The following is an 18,150-nucleotide window of genomic DNA, read 5'->3' on the forward strand; positions in this document are numbered from 1 at the left end:
CTTCATTAATTTGGGGGTTTTTGGCTGGATGCAAATAAATAGGCATTTAGGCTTTGTGGGCCTATTGTCTCATGCAGCTTATGCATGAGATAAGCAGAATGTACCCCAAATTAGTTGTTCATTCAGTGCAAGATACTAGGGGCTATCAATTGGAAGTAGGATTGGTACAGAGTCATTTTGTATTTTCTGTGCAGCCTCACTGGCTTGCTGTGTCCAAGCATATATTGTGTAGTTGTTTTCATGCAAATTTGCTAAAACACTACAAAGTTAGAGATTTATGTTCCTATGTTTTATATATCCTCTGTATTTAATTTTAGTGATGGAAATTACAGAAACATATCTGTTGATATTCAGTTGAGGAGTATTAAGTAGAGCTGCAGTCTAACATACCACTGTGTAAAAATTAAGTGATATAAATAGCCCATAAAATATGGGAAGAGTGTCAGAGAAACTGTTTTCTGTTAGTATTTTGGTTTTAACCAGTACAGAATTCAATTAATGTGAAGGAATCTGACTTCCCTCTGCTGTTAATTTTGTCCAGGGATGTTAGAGCAAGAGGAAACTAAGTTTCAAAACCTGCTATCATAACCAAGAATTAGGGGAGATAAGAAGAAAGAAAGAAAAGGGGGGTGGGGCAATGTAGATTGGGGCTGCAGGTTGCTCTGTTTGTCAAAATACATAAAGCTTTGTCCCTATCATGACATTAAATCTTCTTTGGGATTTACGGTATGGCACTGCATATTTGCTCATTTTCTCAACTCAGGTTTACTTAAGTAAAATATTCAGGTGGTCATGATGTTTAGGAGTATAACATTAGCTTGATTTAGGTAGTGCAAACATTTAATAATGGTTGAATATGGATTATAGGCAGTACTTGGGAAAATGTGTAAGTCTCTCATCAAAATGGAAGAGTGCTGAGGATTGCTTTTGTTCTCACAAGTTCTGCCCAAATATGTGATCCTGATGTGTATCTTTTACAGATTTTTAATGCTTGATTGTGGTACTACCAAACTTTTTAATGTGCATTAGAACCTGGTTTTCCTTTTTTTAGTGGTTACATAATAATCTTGATGGGGTTCTATTACAGCAATTTAATGATTTCAAACAACTTTAAAATATTAAGAGTTAATTCTTAAATGTGCTTTATGTATATTGGTACTCTTGTTAACCATTGTCGAGGTTACAATATTGAATTTATGACTAGCTATACATACAGTAAGCAAGGGCAGCCATACCCTCTTACACAGAGTATCCAAACACTCTGTTCTGTACAGCTTTGCTATTTATAAGACTTCCAGTCTGTAGTGATGGGACAAAACAGATAAATTTTAAAAAATACACTTTCAAAACAGATGAAAAACACAGCTGTGGGGGAAAGAAAAAAAAAGCTGATCCTGATGTGCTGTAAATTTTAATTAGAACAATTGATGTGTAACTCGTAAAATGTACATCAATGTCAGCCATGTGGAGATCAGCGCTGTGCTTGAATCCATCTGAAGTATATTGCAAACCAGCTTCGTGTCATGTTCAGATAGTTCATCAGATGGATATTATGGTGCCTGTTAGCAACTGGCTTGATCTACCTGCATTCTCTTGTTGGAAGACCTGCAGAGTATTGGAGGTTATTGGTCATGTTGTAATGAGACATTGATCTGTATTGCATCTGAAAACATTGATCATCAGAAGAGGTTGTCTGAGTCTGTGGAGGAAGCAACTTCTCATTTGTCATAGCTGGCTGTGTTTGTCCGTTAGGGCAGAAAGTGTCAGTATACCCCAAAATACATGAGAGTAAACTGAAAGGCTCAAACCATATGCTGTCCTGTGATTTCTGTAGGTGGTGAAGATTGTTTTGGTTTGTTGCCTTGTGTTACCTGTTGTTTCTTAGGTAGTTTAGGGGTTGTTTTTTAATGTTTTTGTGGTAAGCATTCTCTTGTACTATCTATTTAGTTAGTTACTTTCATCTCCTGACATTTTATTAGTATTTCATTATTTGATCTTAACTGTACTTTCTCACTTGCAACAACTGTCAGGCATACCTTACAATACAAAGGAATGGTTAAAGGGCATGCTTGAATCAGCACTTTGGCCTCCTGCTTGTGCCCTGTCATTGACTAGCAATTATACCTGTGCAGCTGCTGCAATATCCCCTGGGCACAAAATCTGAATGAACTGTGGCTTTTCTTTCTCTTTATAAATATATCAAGTACACTTACCATAGAAGTCAGGGTCAGTAGAAAATGCCAAAGAGCGAAGATTGTGGAGAGATCAGCAGAGAAGAATGTGAATTAGTGTTTTCAGTTCTGCTTCTCTGAGCTATATGTGGGAGGAACGGTGAGCTCAAAACCATGGGATGAGAAACATTTCTGCTTAATGCAGAAACTATGATATCTGAGCAACTGCAGAAAGGACTCCTTCAAGCAATGTCTGGGAGCAATCTGAGAAACGTTGATAGTGATGGAGTAGATCAAAAGCACTTTCTTTACGAAACTACTGCAGGCTACAACCTTGATAAATTTAGGTACAAGCAGATGACGTGTAAAATCTGATGGGGCAGTATCTGTCTCCAGTAGCTGAATGTTTAGGAAGAATGGGCTCAAAACCATCCAACTGGTTTCAACTAAGTGCCTCAAACTGCTGCGTAGCTGAGAAGAAAATCAGGAGAAGGAGATTCTGCCACTGGCAAGGGAGATGAATGCCAAATTAAATACTTTGAGCTGAATGAATTAAAGATTCTGAAACTAGAATGTTGAGTAACTCAAATGTTTGAGTCAGAAAACTTTGGTTAACACTGGTGGAAGAGACCCCCTAATTAATGTAGTTACACCAAACAGGTTTCTAACTCAAACTAACACACGGATACATTGTAGTTTTTCTGTGTTACTTATGTATTATTTATACGTATTGCCCCTACTACAATTCTGAATGAGGATTCCAGTGTTCTGTATGTCTATGTAATGAGGGCCCTTGCTGGCCCTGGTATTTAAAAGCAGGATTATTATTTTAAGCCAGTCTGTAGAAGATTGAAATCTATAAAAGCCATTAGACTGATTATCATCCTGTAACACTGTCAAAAATGATCTTAATTGGTGAGCATAAGCCATCCTCTACTAACAGCTTTTCTCTTCAATTGAATTTTTGCCAAATTGGTGTCATTGAGATTCTATAATGAATGTTTCTGCTCCTAGGCTGTTTTTTTGTTCAGATGTGATGCTAGGGGGTAGGGTAGTGTTTTATTGTGGCTACTGCAGGAGGAGTGAATGTTTTCCAGTGATTAGCATGGTAGCTGATAGCAATTGAGACACTGATACTGAGAAATTCGTCCCAAATGGTGTTACTTGTCCAGTGGTAATATCTGCTAGTGTCTTGATGCTATATAAGTATGCACAGGAACTTTCTAAAAATAAAAACTAGAGCTTTGAAAGTTTCTGAAGGAATTCAAATAGCTTCTGTCTGTTCATTTCAGTTGAGGCTATGGGTGAATTAAGTGAACGAGTGGTCTGTCTCTGTGTCACACAGTAAAAAGCAGTGTTGATGTATCATGCTGTGTTCTTTAAGCACTTCCTAATTTGGATATAATTATATAATCAAGCAATTATGTTCACTATAATGATGAATAAAAGATAAATCTTGTAACTTCTATTAACTATTCTACATAAATAATTTTGATGTGTGTTCCAGCTGTATTAGCTTTTTAAGTTCCTTGATAGAACGTACATAAAGCACACTTACTGAGGTGTGTGCAAAGCTCTAAATTTGTGTGGTGCTTTTTTTTTTCCTTTCAGCTGGTTTGTGTGGTTGTCAGCATCATGTAGATCTGTCAGATGCTGAAATTCCAGAAGTTAAAAGTTACTTTTTTGACAATGTCATGCATGGAGTATGAAAACATGCTTGTAATGGTATAAAAGAGTATTTGCTTTACAAACATGCCTGGGGTGATATAAAAGATGGGTTACTTCAGAAATAAGCTGGAAACTGTGAATAGCTGCTCTTTATTTGGAGATTAGCCAACTCCTGGGAAAATATAAGATGTAAATTGTACTGTTTGTTGCTTGTTAAACTGTCACCTGGTGAATGTAGCATTACTAGTGAATTCCAAAGCCTACTTGGCAGTGGAGTACAGCTGTGTCAAGTTGGTATTATGGAACTAGAAAGATTTAGTGTTTCTTATAATGAATAAGAACACTTCCAAACACGTTTTGCTGTCACGTAGCATAGGTGGTAGAATAGGTGTCAAATATAATGCTTAAAGCATAGTGGGTACAACTAGTGACAGATCCAAACAGTGCATAATGGTCTGTTCAAGTAGTACCTTTAATTTTCCATTGCTGCGAGTTGTTTCAGTTACTTTTACATATGTTAGATATTATTTATTTGTGATCTGTTACTCCTAAACAACTTTTGTTAAGCTCCAGGTCTACATTTCTTTAACTGACTGTTGGTGAGGTGTTTGTAGCCATGGAATCTCCAGTGCCAAACCTGTGCTGTCTCCTGTGACTCCCTACTCATACTGCCCTATGATGCATCCTTTGTCTTCACTTCTCAAGGCTTCAGCCATTGTGTCAGGTTTGTATTTCACACCTTTCTGTTACAAGTCTTACAGTCCAAAACGGACCCACTTGAGGACCTTCTTTCTCACAAAGTGTTAAGATACTGCGTTAGGCTTTAGACCTGCTCCTTAGATGTTTGTCTGCAGGCACATGAGGGCAAAAGAATATTCTGTCTGTGCAGTATCATACAGGGGGTTCACTCTGTTAGAGGAAGCTTTCTGTTTCTTTGAGTGGAGGCTCGCATAACTCCCAGTTTCCCTGAAACTCAAGTCTGAGATCATAATGTGTGTGCTGTGAAACCATGGCAAATTCTCTATAATCACAGATACTGTAGTAGAAGCAAAGAAAAAAGCTGCATACTGTAGTAATGGTATCTCTAATCATAAAGGAAACATATTTACATGTGTTAGAGTTGTGTATTCCGAGCTTTTTCACCTGTCTGTTAACTAATGTGTCATGAATGACGGATTTAAAAACCTGTAAGCCAAATAGTTTTTGGAAACATTCTGGCAGTTCTGAGTATCCCTCAACCGTTAACAGTAGAAAAGGTTTGCATGTGAATTGACTTTTTTTTTTTTTTTAATGTACATTCTATGTGGTCAGACTTAGACTGTTTTGCAAAATGAGTGTTTTTCTGAATGTCTCCATGACGCTTTTATTAAGCAACTAGCTGTGCTCTGTAGCAAAATAGATTTTAATTGTTTCACAGCAGGTGGAATGATTTAACCTGAACCAGAGTAATTGTTTTTATTAAAAAGGGTACACACCTTTCCTATGGACTCCTGCCCAATATAATTGTGCCTGTGAAAACCCAATCTTTTATTTCTTTTTTTTTTAAACAAAATTACAATTCCTGGAGTATTCTACTCAGAGGATGAAAAGATTCTTTTGATCATAATAATAATTCACACCGCAGTGTATACATGGCGTGAAGTAAATTACATTAACAATATATTCAACAAAACGGCAAATATGAATGTGCAAGATTGTAACTTTTTTTTTTCTTCTGGTACATTTTCAAGCATCTGATAAAGGCTTAGTAGTTGGAATAGGAAGATCTCCTTTAAAAGTCCCTTTGTGTAATCATTGCACTGCCCTGCTTACCATTCATTGTCCCTCCATCTACCAGAAGGCCCTGATAGTAATCACTTGCTTTGCACACAAGGGCAAAACAAGAAGTAGCACTGAAGTCTGTTTTAGCATTTACGGAAACATTCGTCAACAGAGGAAACTTGGATGGTGACATAACTTTTAAATGCAGCCTGCTGGGAAATCGTCCAAGCTGGGCAAAACCCAGCTTGGCCAGGATTTCAACGAAGTTCAGAAAAAGCATTGTGAACATGCAGTTCTGGACTGTGTGTGCTTGTGACTGAGTTCAGCTAGAAGCCCTTTTTTTCCTCTTGAAATTAGCTTTTTCCAAATTGAATTTCCTTCTTAGCTTTCACTGACTGCTTTTACTGTTCTTAATGTCTGTATTAGTATTTGAAACACTGGGCAGAAATGTCACAGATGTGTTTTTCCTGACACTGGACTACTCTGACTTAGAAACCCTTCAGTGAAAGGTGAGTCATGTAAGACAAAGACATCTGGACAGTAAAGAAAACAATATATTGGAAAATGTCTGCTTAGTCATAATATATTCATGTCCAACAACTCTTTCTGCAACACTTCAGCTGGTAAATCTCACAAGCATAGCATGACTTGCATGTGGAAGAATATAGAGATTTGATCTTTTATATGTAATTCTGAATCTAATAATGTAATTAGGAATATCTTAAAAGACAGTTTATTTTCAAGTACTAGTGATATTTTTTACATTGGTATGTATTTCTCCTGTTTATCAAAATCCAACTCACAATACATTTTAAATCAGGTTTTCCACCTGCATATTTCAGGTATTTTAGTGCTAATAAAAGGTAAAGTTTGCCATAACAGAGACTGAATGATTATTGGACGCTGATACCTGCTTTCTTAGCCATGGTGTGTTACAACTTTAAAGGTTGATGCAGAAGCTTGATGTGTCATGATGGAATTAGCGAAATTTTAAAACTTTTTTCCTTCCTGAGCACCTAGCAGCAACCTAAGCTTTAAATGTCACTTTCAAATGTATTGGATATATATCTGATGACTTTCAAACAATTCAAAAATGATAACAAGAGTTTTTAATGAAATAGTGATAAGCAAGTGGGAGCAGAAAATCTTAAATGCATTTCAAAAATCTGGGAAATCTTACTATAGCTAGGATATAATACAGGCAAGGAAAAAAGTACTGCCAGAAAGGATGACTGTAGTTCATGAGTTATCTCTGTGAACTCAGCAGAACAGTTATCCTCCCAGCCCCCTTGTTTCAAATTCAGCATCCAGATATCGAATAAGCATAGATTTTAAAAGCACAAACTATTCATAGTTGTGTAAGTACTTGTGGGTTTTTTCCATTCTAACACCAGAAGTAAAAATTGAGAGGATTCTTTTGCTGATATTTAAAAGTTTGTGATGTTTTGATGTTGTTATTCTTCTTTAGTTTGTTTTTTCTAACAAAGTTTGGTTTTTGGTTTTTGGTTTTTGTTTTTTTTTTTTTTTAACCTGACTAACCTGTTAGAAGGTAACCTACCCTCTGTGAGTTGATTTGTTCAGGCAGGTTTCTAAGTGTGCGGAGGAACCAAGCTAGAAAGGTATACTGGTGTATTAAATGGTCATGTAGTCTGAGACAGAGAATAAGCAGCTAGGATTGGCAAAGCTGGTAGGCTTATCATTTGTGTGATCACAGGTGAAAGGGTTGGCCTCCACTGCTTTTAGAATGGATGAATTGTCAGTGTTGTTGAGTTATTCTTTTCCAGTTCTCTACTTCCTTAGGAGTTCTATACTTTTCATTCTGAACATTTTTCTTCAGCAACTAAATATTACATTCACAGTGGCCACACTTTTCTGTTTGGCTTTAGTGCTTTTATCTTGTATTTCCTTAGATCACATATCCTCTTGTACATTAACAACAGTTTTCTTAGCAGAAGTGAGCCAAGGTCACATACCTGTGCTGTACCAAACTGGGCCTTCATTTGCAAGCAGTTGACTCCCTGAGTTGAAGGTTACAAGAATGTTTAGTTTATCAGAACAGAGGGGAAAATGTTTTTACTTAAACATCTCAGGAGTAAGCTTTTCACTGAACTTGGCACATAGTTTGCAGAAGTTCTCTAGACTCCCCTCCTCTCCAGCAAGGATAATGTTTTGTTCAGAACACTTTGGCTGCTCTATTGCTCTCTGAAGTAATATACAAATACTGGAGAAGTAATTTTGTTTACTGGTATCTCTTAATTATCTCTTTTGTATAGCCTAAAGAAACAAAATGTTGGAAATAGAAGTCCAGACTTCAGAATTGTCTCTGATTTGGAATGCTGACTGTCAAATCAGTCACAGCGCTTTCTTACCTTTGTGTTAGTGGTTTTGTTCTGAACAGCATGTACATCTAATACTGTAAAAACCTCTGGTGCAGGACCATGGTAGACATCCCTGCATTGAAGTTTTGCCAAACTCATTTCCCTCGACAGGGTCCTTGAAGTTAATTTCAAAAGTGCTGATTAAATACTATATAAACATGTAGTTTCAAGTTGCTCATAACCCGTGAAAATTTTGAAGGTACTTGGGTTGTGTGCATGAAAACACAGCCGTATCTGAATTAGAATGCTAGTGTCTAAAAGTATTCAACGAAACCACATGGAAAAAAGCATTTAGTGTCGAGACTTCTAATCACTGTAACCATCTGATGTTAGCACAGAATTTCCAATTGGTTATCTTCCATAGAAATATCTTTGTGGAAGATGGACAATCACTGCTGGATTTATTTCACTCCTGATTGTTAAGTGCATGTCGTATTTTGAAGGAACTGAGGTGAATTGTCTGCTCTGCGGATCTGACCCATTAATGTCAGGAATATCACTTTTCCTAAGATAAAAATTGGTTTCAGAATTCTATCTTCTGCATCTTTGTCCTTCAATGTATCTCTGCCTTGGATTTGCATATAGATTGTGACACATGGAACAAGGTCAGCAGAGGTAGAGATGAGGTTTCCGTTTTCATGTTAGTGTTTAATCTGTAAACAGGAGGAGAAATCCATCAGTTGAAGTCTGTCTAGTTTATTTGAACTGGTATTTTACTCCACCCTAAAAAAGCCCAAGCACACACCTGTTAGCTGCTTTCCATGTGAGGACCATCATGTCCAAATTCCTAAGCAGATATTTGGCATAACTTCATGCTAATGTGCAAGATGGTTTTATTTTTTTTAATTTTATTGACCACATTTAGTTAAATGGCCACATCATCTCTTTAATGGCAGAAGGTACTTCCCAAAGGAAGTACTCATGCTTTGAGATGTTTGGTTCATGTCATCTACGGGTGAATATAATTGGGATGTCTGTCTCTCATTTCAGTGTTCATGAAGGGATGCTGGTTATTCTTGGTAAGCCTGTCAGAAACTTCTCCAGAAAAAATAATATATATGGAAGGCAGTAGCCTGGAAGTGTGTTTAAAAAAACAAAACAAGTTTTGCCTTCCAAAGATCTTTTGTGTGAGCTGTTAGCTCTCAGAACGTGTCAAATGAAATCAACAAACCAATGTAGTACTCCATTACTGTACATGTTTTTCTTCAGGAAGGCAATTATTTAGTGGTCTTACTGGGCAACTAATAGAATTAAGTAGGCTTAGTCATTCAACAATTCAACAGTCTCTGAAATATTAAGTCTTTGCTTCAGAAAATAAATAATTGCTTATTGCAGGTGAATTCTGAGGGTCGATGGATGGAATCTAACGCTTGACTGGAGAACAAATCTGTCAAGTCTTCCACTTCGACTAACACGTCTGTATAGCAGAATGTTTATTGGTGGTTTAATAGTCATTAGAATCACTGAAACCTAAATGATTAATAAATACAAATTTCTGAGGATCAGTGTCATGAAGAATTTCTGTACTATGGCTGTATTAATTAAAGAGGAGTTGAAACAAACTTCTGGATTGTTCTGTTGCGTGGGCCCAGGGATGGTTAGGATATATCAAGATGTCCCCTCGTGTGCTTATGCTGCTTAATAAGCTACATAATGCAGTTTATGTCTGACTTCACAACAATTTTTAAGAGTTTAAAACTATCTTTCACTGATATCAGATAACTTGATTTGTGACTTTGACGCAACTGCTTAGCTTTGCGGAGTTCTCTTCATATGAAATTCTATCTTTTTAAAATTTACCTCACTTCGTGTATTTGGCTTATTGAGACCAATTTCCATTCTGATCAGCCATCTAAGTGATTACTTTTCTGGAAGGTAACTGGCAATAGGAAAATAACATTTTCATAGTGGGTGGCTTTAATAGTATTTTAATATCATCTCAAATGTTTACCAAGTCCTAAATAATGAACAGGAGTCTATGAGGTTCTGTTTTCATGGAGGGCGGCGGGGGGAAGACCCTGTGGAATCTTCAAGGAAAAGTCACACACCTTTTTAGTCTAGAGGGATACTTCTAACTAGCTAGATTTGTCTGAGTCTCATTTTAATCTGCATGTCTTGGGCTTCATGAATGTGGTTTTTTTGATAATTACTTTTTTAGTCCTCTGACACTGAGTGACAGTACTTTTCAGTGCTCGACAGCCAAATCTACTGGCATACAACAGTCCTCATACACAACGAGGCGTTTTCTTTCTGGCTGGTGACAGTAAGAGCTTCCAAGTTGACAGAGTGGGGCCAAGACATCTTTACAAGTGAGAAGAAAGCTGAGAGAGGATGAGGAGGTTCTCTGTCAAAATAAAAGCATTCATTGAGTTCATCCTTCCTGCATAATGAAACATTCAAGAGATGTGATGGTTACATGTTAAAACATAATTGTATTTATGTGTTGCTTATAGAAAATGCTATCACTTAGCTTACTATCAGGGTCCCTGTGACTTGAAAATTTTTGCAGTTAAGGTGACAAATAGTTTTTCTTTCAGGAAGATTATGGGTGGTTTGATGTAGAAAGAGTATATTTGCATCTAGAGAGTATTGCAATATCCTCTAAAACAAGATTTGTTCATTATTTTCTCCCAGCAAATAATTGATATACAATATATATGTATTCTGTATATATTTTTAAAGTTAAAATAAGGATGAATTTTAGAGCTATTAATGTTTTACAGTATCTCAAGGGATTTGCTATTTTGATTTTGTGCTTTGGACACTTTCCCACTAGAAAATAATGGGTTGATTAGTCAGAATTTCTGTACTGGATTCAAGACATTCTAAGAAACTGGGTAGGGAGTAGGCAAAAAGATGCCTACACTAATACCACACTTGTTGTATCCATGTACATGATATTAATAACTGGTATCATTAACTTACTGTCTTTGGGGGAAGAGAGGGTAACCAGAACAACCAAACACCAAAACCCAAATGAACCCCTTGCTGAGATTGTTCACTTGGCAGCTAATTGCCCATCAGGAATAGCTGTTCAAAGAGATGAGTGGTTTATGTGATTGAAGTGAGGTAGGTTATTATGAATGAATGTGGTTGATTGCTGGCTATTTGTTCTGTTCCAGGATGTTCCACTTGGATATTCACAAGAATGTCTCTACTGATTTGACTTTACAATTCTATTCCATTGCACCAATATTTCATTTGTATTTGTCCCTTCCATTTGTGAAGGTTCTCTCGTTTTGCCAAAATGCAAGTATTTAGATGTTTAAAAGACTGCGGCTTCAATTATTGCTGGACTCTAAGACTCAGGAATAGCTCTCATATGCGGTCTATATGTGGTCGTACACTTGGCAATGTGCCTTTCATCAAAGGTAGTTCTCGTACAGATACCCTTAGCATTTGTCCAATACATGGCAGTGACCACCTCTGTTCAAATGTTAACTGATGAGGTACTGTTTGCAGAGGACAGGGACAAGTGAAAAGTACACCTAACCCATGAGAGTTGATGAACCACATTATATATTCTCTTACTTGTAGTAAAGACACCTCAGAACGAACTTGGTATGTTTTTAACCTGTGTGATACAACAGTTATGCAACATTCCTATATTGTAAATGAATGTTTTTATGAAATTGTAAATTAAGTCTATTTGTGTGCTTATGATAAAGCCTGATAACACTTTTTCCTGTCTGACTTGGGTACTGCTGTTGCTCGCAGGAACCTAGTTTTCTAAAACTTCCAGTGTTATCAACCTTCATGGAATCTTGCAGCTCTGAATTTCATACTGCAGTTCTTAAGTCACCTACATGAGGTATGCAGGAGAGGTTTCTTGGTGGGGAATTTTAAGTCAGGTTTTTCTCCTGTATCATTTTCCAAAACCTGTTTTGCCTGAGTTAATACGAATCTTAACTCCAAAAACCTAGACCATTCCAAGAAAATAACAGGTGATTTGAAAATTGAAGCTTAGGAGATATGACCATTACCCCTTGTCCAATCATTGTTTGCCACCAAGAAGAGCCTGTCTCCATCCTCGTGGCACTCACCCTTTATATGTTTATAAACATTAATAAGGTCACCCCTCAGTCTCCTCTTCTCCAAACTAAAGAGACCCAGCTCCCTCAGCCTTTCTTCGTAAGGGAGATGCTCCACTCCCTAAATCGTCTTTGTTGCCCTACACTGGACTCTCTCCAACAGTTCCCTGTCCTTCTTGAACTGAGAGGCCCAGAACTGGACACCTCCTCAACTTAGCAACTAGGATGCTATGGGAGACTGTGTCAAATGTTTTGCTGAAGTCAAGGTAGACCACATCCACCACTGTGCCATCATCCATCCAACTTGTTACATTCTCATAAAAGGTTATGAGATTGGTCAAGCATGACTTACCCTTGGTAAAGCCATGCTGACTGCCCCTAATAACCCTCTTATCCTTGATATGCCTTGAGATGGCACCAAGGATAAGCTGTTCCATTACTTTCCCAGGGACAGAGGTGAGACTGACTGGTCTATAATTACCTGGGTCCTCCTTCTTGCCCTTTTTGAAGACTGGAGTAACATTTGCTTTCCTCCAGTCCTCGGGCACCTCTCCCGTTACCCAAGACTTGGCAAAGATGATGGAGAGTGGTCCAGCAATGACTTCAGCCAGCTCCCTCAACACCCGTGGATGCATCCCATCTGGACCCATGGATTTATGGACGTCCAGGCTATTTAATTGCTCCCTAACCCAGTCCTCATCAACTAAAGGAAACTCCTCCATTGCCCTGGCTTCATCCGGGGTCTCAGGGGTACAGGGCTCCCCAGGACAGCCTCCAGCATTCAGTAATTCTGCCTTCTCTGTATCTTCTGCCACCAGGGCACCCACCCCATTCATCAGTGGGCCTACATTGCCTCTGGTATTAGTTTTATCTGCTATGTATTTGAAAAAGTTCTTTTTACTGTCCTTGACCCTTCTCACCAGCTGTAATTCTAAGGAGGCCTTGGCTATCCTGGCTGCCTTCCTACATCCTCAAACAGCAGCCTTATATTCCTCCCAAGTGGCCAGCCCCTGCTTCCATGACCTGTAAACCCTTCTCTTCTGCTTGAGCATACCCAACAGATCCCTATTCAACCACACAGGCCTCCTGGCTCCCTTCCTTGACTTCCTACATGTGGGGATGCTCTGATCCTGAGCATGAAAGAAACAATCTCCGAATGCAATCCAGCTCTCTTGGGCCCCTTTTCCTTCAAGCAGTCTTGCCCATGGGATTTCCCCCAGCAATTGCTTGAAAAGGCCGAAGTTAGCCCTCCTAAAGTCCAGGGTTGCAATTCTACTTGCTATTCTGTTCCTGCCACACGAGATGTTGAACTCCACCATCTCGTGGTCACTGCAACCCAGGCAGCCCTCAACCTTTACTGCTTCGACCAGACCCTCCTTGCTAGTGAGGATGAGATCCAGCAGTGCACCTCTCCTGGTCGGCTCCTCCACCATCTGCATGAGGAAGTTATTATCAATGCACTGGAGGAACCTCCTGGACTGTGGCTGGCCGGCCGAGTAGTCCTTCCAACAAGCACCAGGGAAGTTAAAATCACCCACAACAACCAGGGCCTGGTACTGTGAGGCCACTTTCAGCTGCCCATAAAAGGCCTCATCAACTTCCTCAGCCTGATCCGGTGGCCTGTAATAGACACCTACAACAGTATCAAGACACCTACAACAGTATCAAGACACCTACAACAGTATCAAATCTGAGGTACTTTAATTGGGCTGCATTGTGGCCCTTACAGCAAGTGACGATGATTAAAATTTCTGTTTCAGAGCTTTAAGTAGAAGATCCTTGATCGTCATAGCGGACACTTTTCCCTTCCTTTATCTCCCATTACCCATTGGAATTTGTAATTTCTTGTCTTCTATTTCAGGATATCTTAATCAAGACAGTCACCAGCATTTATAGTAATTTCCAGGATTACATACGAGTTTGCTGTTTTAACGAGCATAGAGAGGATAGTATAGAGGGACACTGTCAAATTAATAAAAAAAGTCACTGTGTAATCAAATGTAAACATTAATCACAAATCACTCCTGCTTTGCTCGCCCCTTTCTTTATGTCAGTTAGCAATTGGAATGTAGTGGGGTGCAATTGTTTTTAACGTTTTTGCTTCTGTGTTGTAAAGATTGGAAACAGGGTGAAAGTGGAATGAATTGTTATTGTGAAGTAAAATACAGCACATAGACATAGCAAAGGTACATGTATATTCAACATTTGGGTTAGGCAAAATAGCAAAAGCATTTTAAAAGCAAAAAATATAAAACTTTCTTGTCACAAGAAGGGTATATGGGTAGAAGCAACAGGCCTGAATTAATAATTATTTAGAAAGTTCTGTCCAATCTGTTGAGTCATGGAGCACCCTTTTCAAATTAACATATATCTTTTCAAGTTCACTAGTATGTATCCTATACTGCGCTCTTGATCCCTTTTAACTTCTAAGGGGTGTTTGAGCTGTAAGCTGTGTCAATCAGCTAAGCAACTTGTACAACAGAAATAAATAACTAACTCAGTACATAATGCAATCAAGTCCAGTGTAGCCTGAGGTACAATGATAATGTATTATCAGGTGCAGTTCACAGATATTAGAAAATATCTTTAGCCTAATAAAACATGTAGTCATAGCTAATCCCTTCCAATATCTGAGTGGCAGTAAATACTTCACATCAATTTCTTGCAATGCTCTTTTTAGTTTTCATTGGTGTTGCTGCAGATTCACATGGATTTACTTAGGACTTTTCTGTTTTGGCCCTGTTCTCTAAGTTAAGTAAAATCAGTGGAAGCCATTTCATGCGTTGAAGCCTCTCTGTTAGGTGGTGGTGAGATGGTGACACAAGGAAGAGGCAGAAAGTCTATCAGAATTTGTGAGTGACAGCACAAGAAGCAAAAAAACAAATAACACATTCCTGAATTAGAATTTCACAAAGTTCTTATATATTCTATGAAATTAGAATGTAGATTTGTTTCTGCAGTTCATGTTTGCTGTCCAGATTTACTCCTTGGCTGTATTGGCACTGTAAGCAGTAGACAAGGCTGCACTTCATGATTGTTTGGAAAATTTTAGTGTAGTGCTTTGAAAGTTACACGAAGTAGCCCAGCTGCAATCTTGCTGAAGGTGAAAGAAGTTTTAGAAAAGATGTAAAACTGCTTAGCTGGCCAGAGCTGAGCACTTCTGTAAGATGACTGATAGTGCTGTAGTCTGGTTTTGTAAGTAATCCAGGTTTTCTTCTTGAAATTTACTTTAGCATTTACCCTAACAGCTAACCTTTAGGGTTACTGGCCAGTGTGCACTCAGTATTCTGAACTGTCCTGAAAATCCACACTCTGCTTTGTCCATAGATAAAAATATTTGAAAATCTGTGTTTGAATGTGGTCTGTATATGTTTGTGTGTGTGAGGGCTTGTTGCTGGTTTTGTTCATATTTGTTTGGGTTTTTTAAAATTTGACCTGAGCATGTGTGACATTTCATACTCTTTTCTTAAAGCTCCACGGCTCATTGTTCTCAAGTAAGCTCCAGGTAAGGTGTAATCATCTTGCTATGACAGAAAGCTTAGCAGAGGGGAGTTGACTGTTCTGCCTTCCCAAGAGACATCTGGAATACACAAGGTGAAATCTTTGCTAGTGTTCTGGAATGGGCAAAGAGAAGTTTTTCAAAAATTGTAGCTGAATGTCCTACAGAAAATGCTGTAGCATATTCTAGGTCAAAATGAGGATAATATTTAAGAAAAACATTATTAAATAGGAAGAATGAGGAAATCACAGCCTTATTCTATGGAACATTTAGTTCTACTGGCAGAATATTAGTAGCAGGAATCTGTCAGGCATTTGAAGAACTCCAGACCTAAGAAAATATGTGGACCATTTTGTTTTGCAGGTTTTCGTGTTCAAAGCACATGAGAAGCTGTGTTAGATACTAACAGGGGTCAGAATTTGAAGCCTAATGGTAGTTGAAAACTGTAACATGAAACTTGTTAAGCCTGAGTAGGTAAGTGTTTCAGAGAGAGGGCTGTGAAACTAGGAACTTTCTGACCTGGAGTGAATGTCTTTCAGAGAAGACAAGCGCTAGCTTTAGAACAATAGCAAAGTATCACTTCAATCAAATGAGAAAAAGCATTGAAGTTTTACAGAAATCTTTAAATGATTTCTGAAATGATGGTAACCCAATGAGTTTCCAGCTCATTCCAGGTTAGAGTATGTATTTAAGACTTTACCAGTTCTCCAAATGTATTATTTGTTATCACTGTTTACCCTCAGATTCTTATCCTGTGTGGGCTGGAGAGAATCAGTCAATTAGAAGTGGTAGGTGGGTAGATGTCTCGGGGATTAAGGCACTCAGATATCTTTTTGTTAATCATGCAAATAAATAAGGGAAGGCAGATGCCAGGATCTGTTGTTACCTAGATACCGGGAACTGTGATTCAGAAGATTTTGATCTTTTATCACTATATAGAAGTTTTTCCTCTGAATCTGAAAATAACTACTTTCCACTTTTAATACCTTATTGGATTTTTTTTTCTGATAAGAATTAGAGAGTAACCTGTGTTATTTTTGCGTGTATATAACCACTTAAATAATATTTTTAAAGCTTTTGTTTTGAGAGAGTTTCCTAGTTCTTATCTTGTTTTTCAATCCCTGCTTAAAATGGAATTTTTGTCAAATGAGAATAAACTTAAGTAATACCTGTATTTGTGCAGTGTCACATTGTGAAGCTTGGTTCTTCCCATGAAAATAGCACTGTAACCTATCTAACAAAAAACTGTAATTATTGTATATGAAGGACAAGGAGAAATATTTACAAGGTAAGCTTGAGAGGTACAACCGTATCTTCTACTGTATTTTTATACTACCTGAGTGTAAAGAATACGAAATATAGAGGTGAAGTAGTACAAAAGGGAGCAAAACCTGCTAAAATCTGTTGGAAGATAATACTGAAAGTAATATGGTTTATGCACCTTGAGATAGGTTGCCTTGTATAAACAGCATGTCATTTTTTTCTGACATATTGAAGGCCCCTCCTCTTGAAAGGAGCAGTGTCTCATTTCCTTGTTAGTATTGTTTTCCTAAATAGATATTTCAGGGTTTTAAAAGCATTTTTTGCATAAAATTTAAAGACAAATTGGAGCCAGATACAGAAATTAAACGTGGGAAAATGTAGACTGCTAAACTGAGCTTTCAGAAACAAAGCTGCATGCTGGAAAATACAAGGAAAAAATATTTAAGTAAGCTGTAGAGTTGGTGATTTCCGTTCTTAGGAGTTCTTCTTAGGGGCTAACAATTAACAGTGTTTGCCCCTGGAAATAAGAGAAACCACTTCCCAACACAGAAAAGAAAGTTGTGAGCAGAGAGACAAGGTCTTGAAACCCAAAAGAATATCAGAGTTAGGAGGTGTGATACTTGTACCCGGAATCTTGATAACTGTACTAGATTGGGGGAGAGAATAAAAAAAAGACACTATGTGTTCTTTGAATTCTGTGGGGAGGTTTGTTCTCATAAAGTTTGTTCAGTACATAAGTGGAAGTCAAATGTATACATAGCTATAATAAAAAGTTCATTTTTAATGGTATAATTCCACTTGATTTATAAAATGCAAGAGAATGTGTTTGTAGTAGGGATATGGGATTACCATTGTTCTGCTAGTGTAGACTGTGTGTCTCCTCAACAGAGATAAGGTGTAATCTCTTTTAATTAAAAATGGAGTATGAAAAGGACAAATACTGGAGACAACTTTCTTCTGATTTTAGGATAGATTATGATTGTTTTTTTAAACTGTGAAGCAAGAAAAGAGGCATCACAAGCTAATGCTGGGAAGTTCCGTTGCATAGATGTGCCAGAATTTACTTTTTCTTTATGAAGAACACTTATAGTGTGTTTCTAAAATCCGTATTTCATTTGAAATTTCAGTGCAAACTATCTCATTGCACAGTCCTCAGAAGAGGTGTAGGGCTGGGAAAAACCACCACCAGCAATGAAAAAATCAAACACACCAAAAAACCAAACCAAAACAGAAAAGCATCTTTTCTATTTATTTCAGTGCAATTGCATTTGGAATTTGAAACTTATTATATTGCAAGATTTAAGTATGTGAAACAAAGAAAAAGGGTTATTCCTACTTATTTACTGATTATTTGTCTGGTTTTTCTCACCCCAAAGTGG

The 18,150-nt window shown here is 37.8% G+C and overlaps 1 long non-coding RNA gene across 1 annotated transcript in view; it reads left to right on the forward strand.

Annotated features, from left to right (window-relative positions):
- LOC139829087 (uncharacterized) overlaps positions 1-18,150 on the forward strand; it is a 234,082-nt gene that overhangs the window by 186,426 nt on the left and 29,506 nt on the right. The gene's annotated exons all lie outside the window — the stretch shown is intronic.

This window comes from Patagioenas fasciata, chromosome 14 (assembly GCF_037038585.1).
Source record: "Patagioenas fasciata isolate bPatFas1 chromosome 14, bPatFas1.hap1, whole genome shotgun sequence".
Taxonomy (NCBI): Eukaryota; Metazoa; Chordata; class Aves; order Columbiformes; family Columbidae; genus Patagioenas; species Patagioenas fasciata.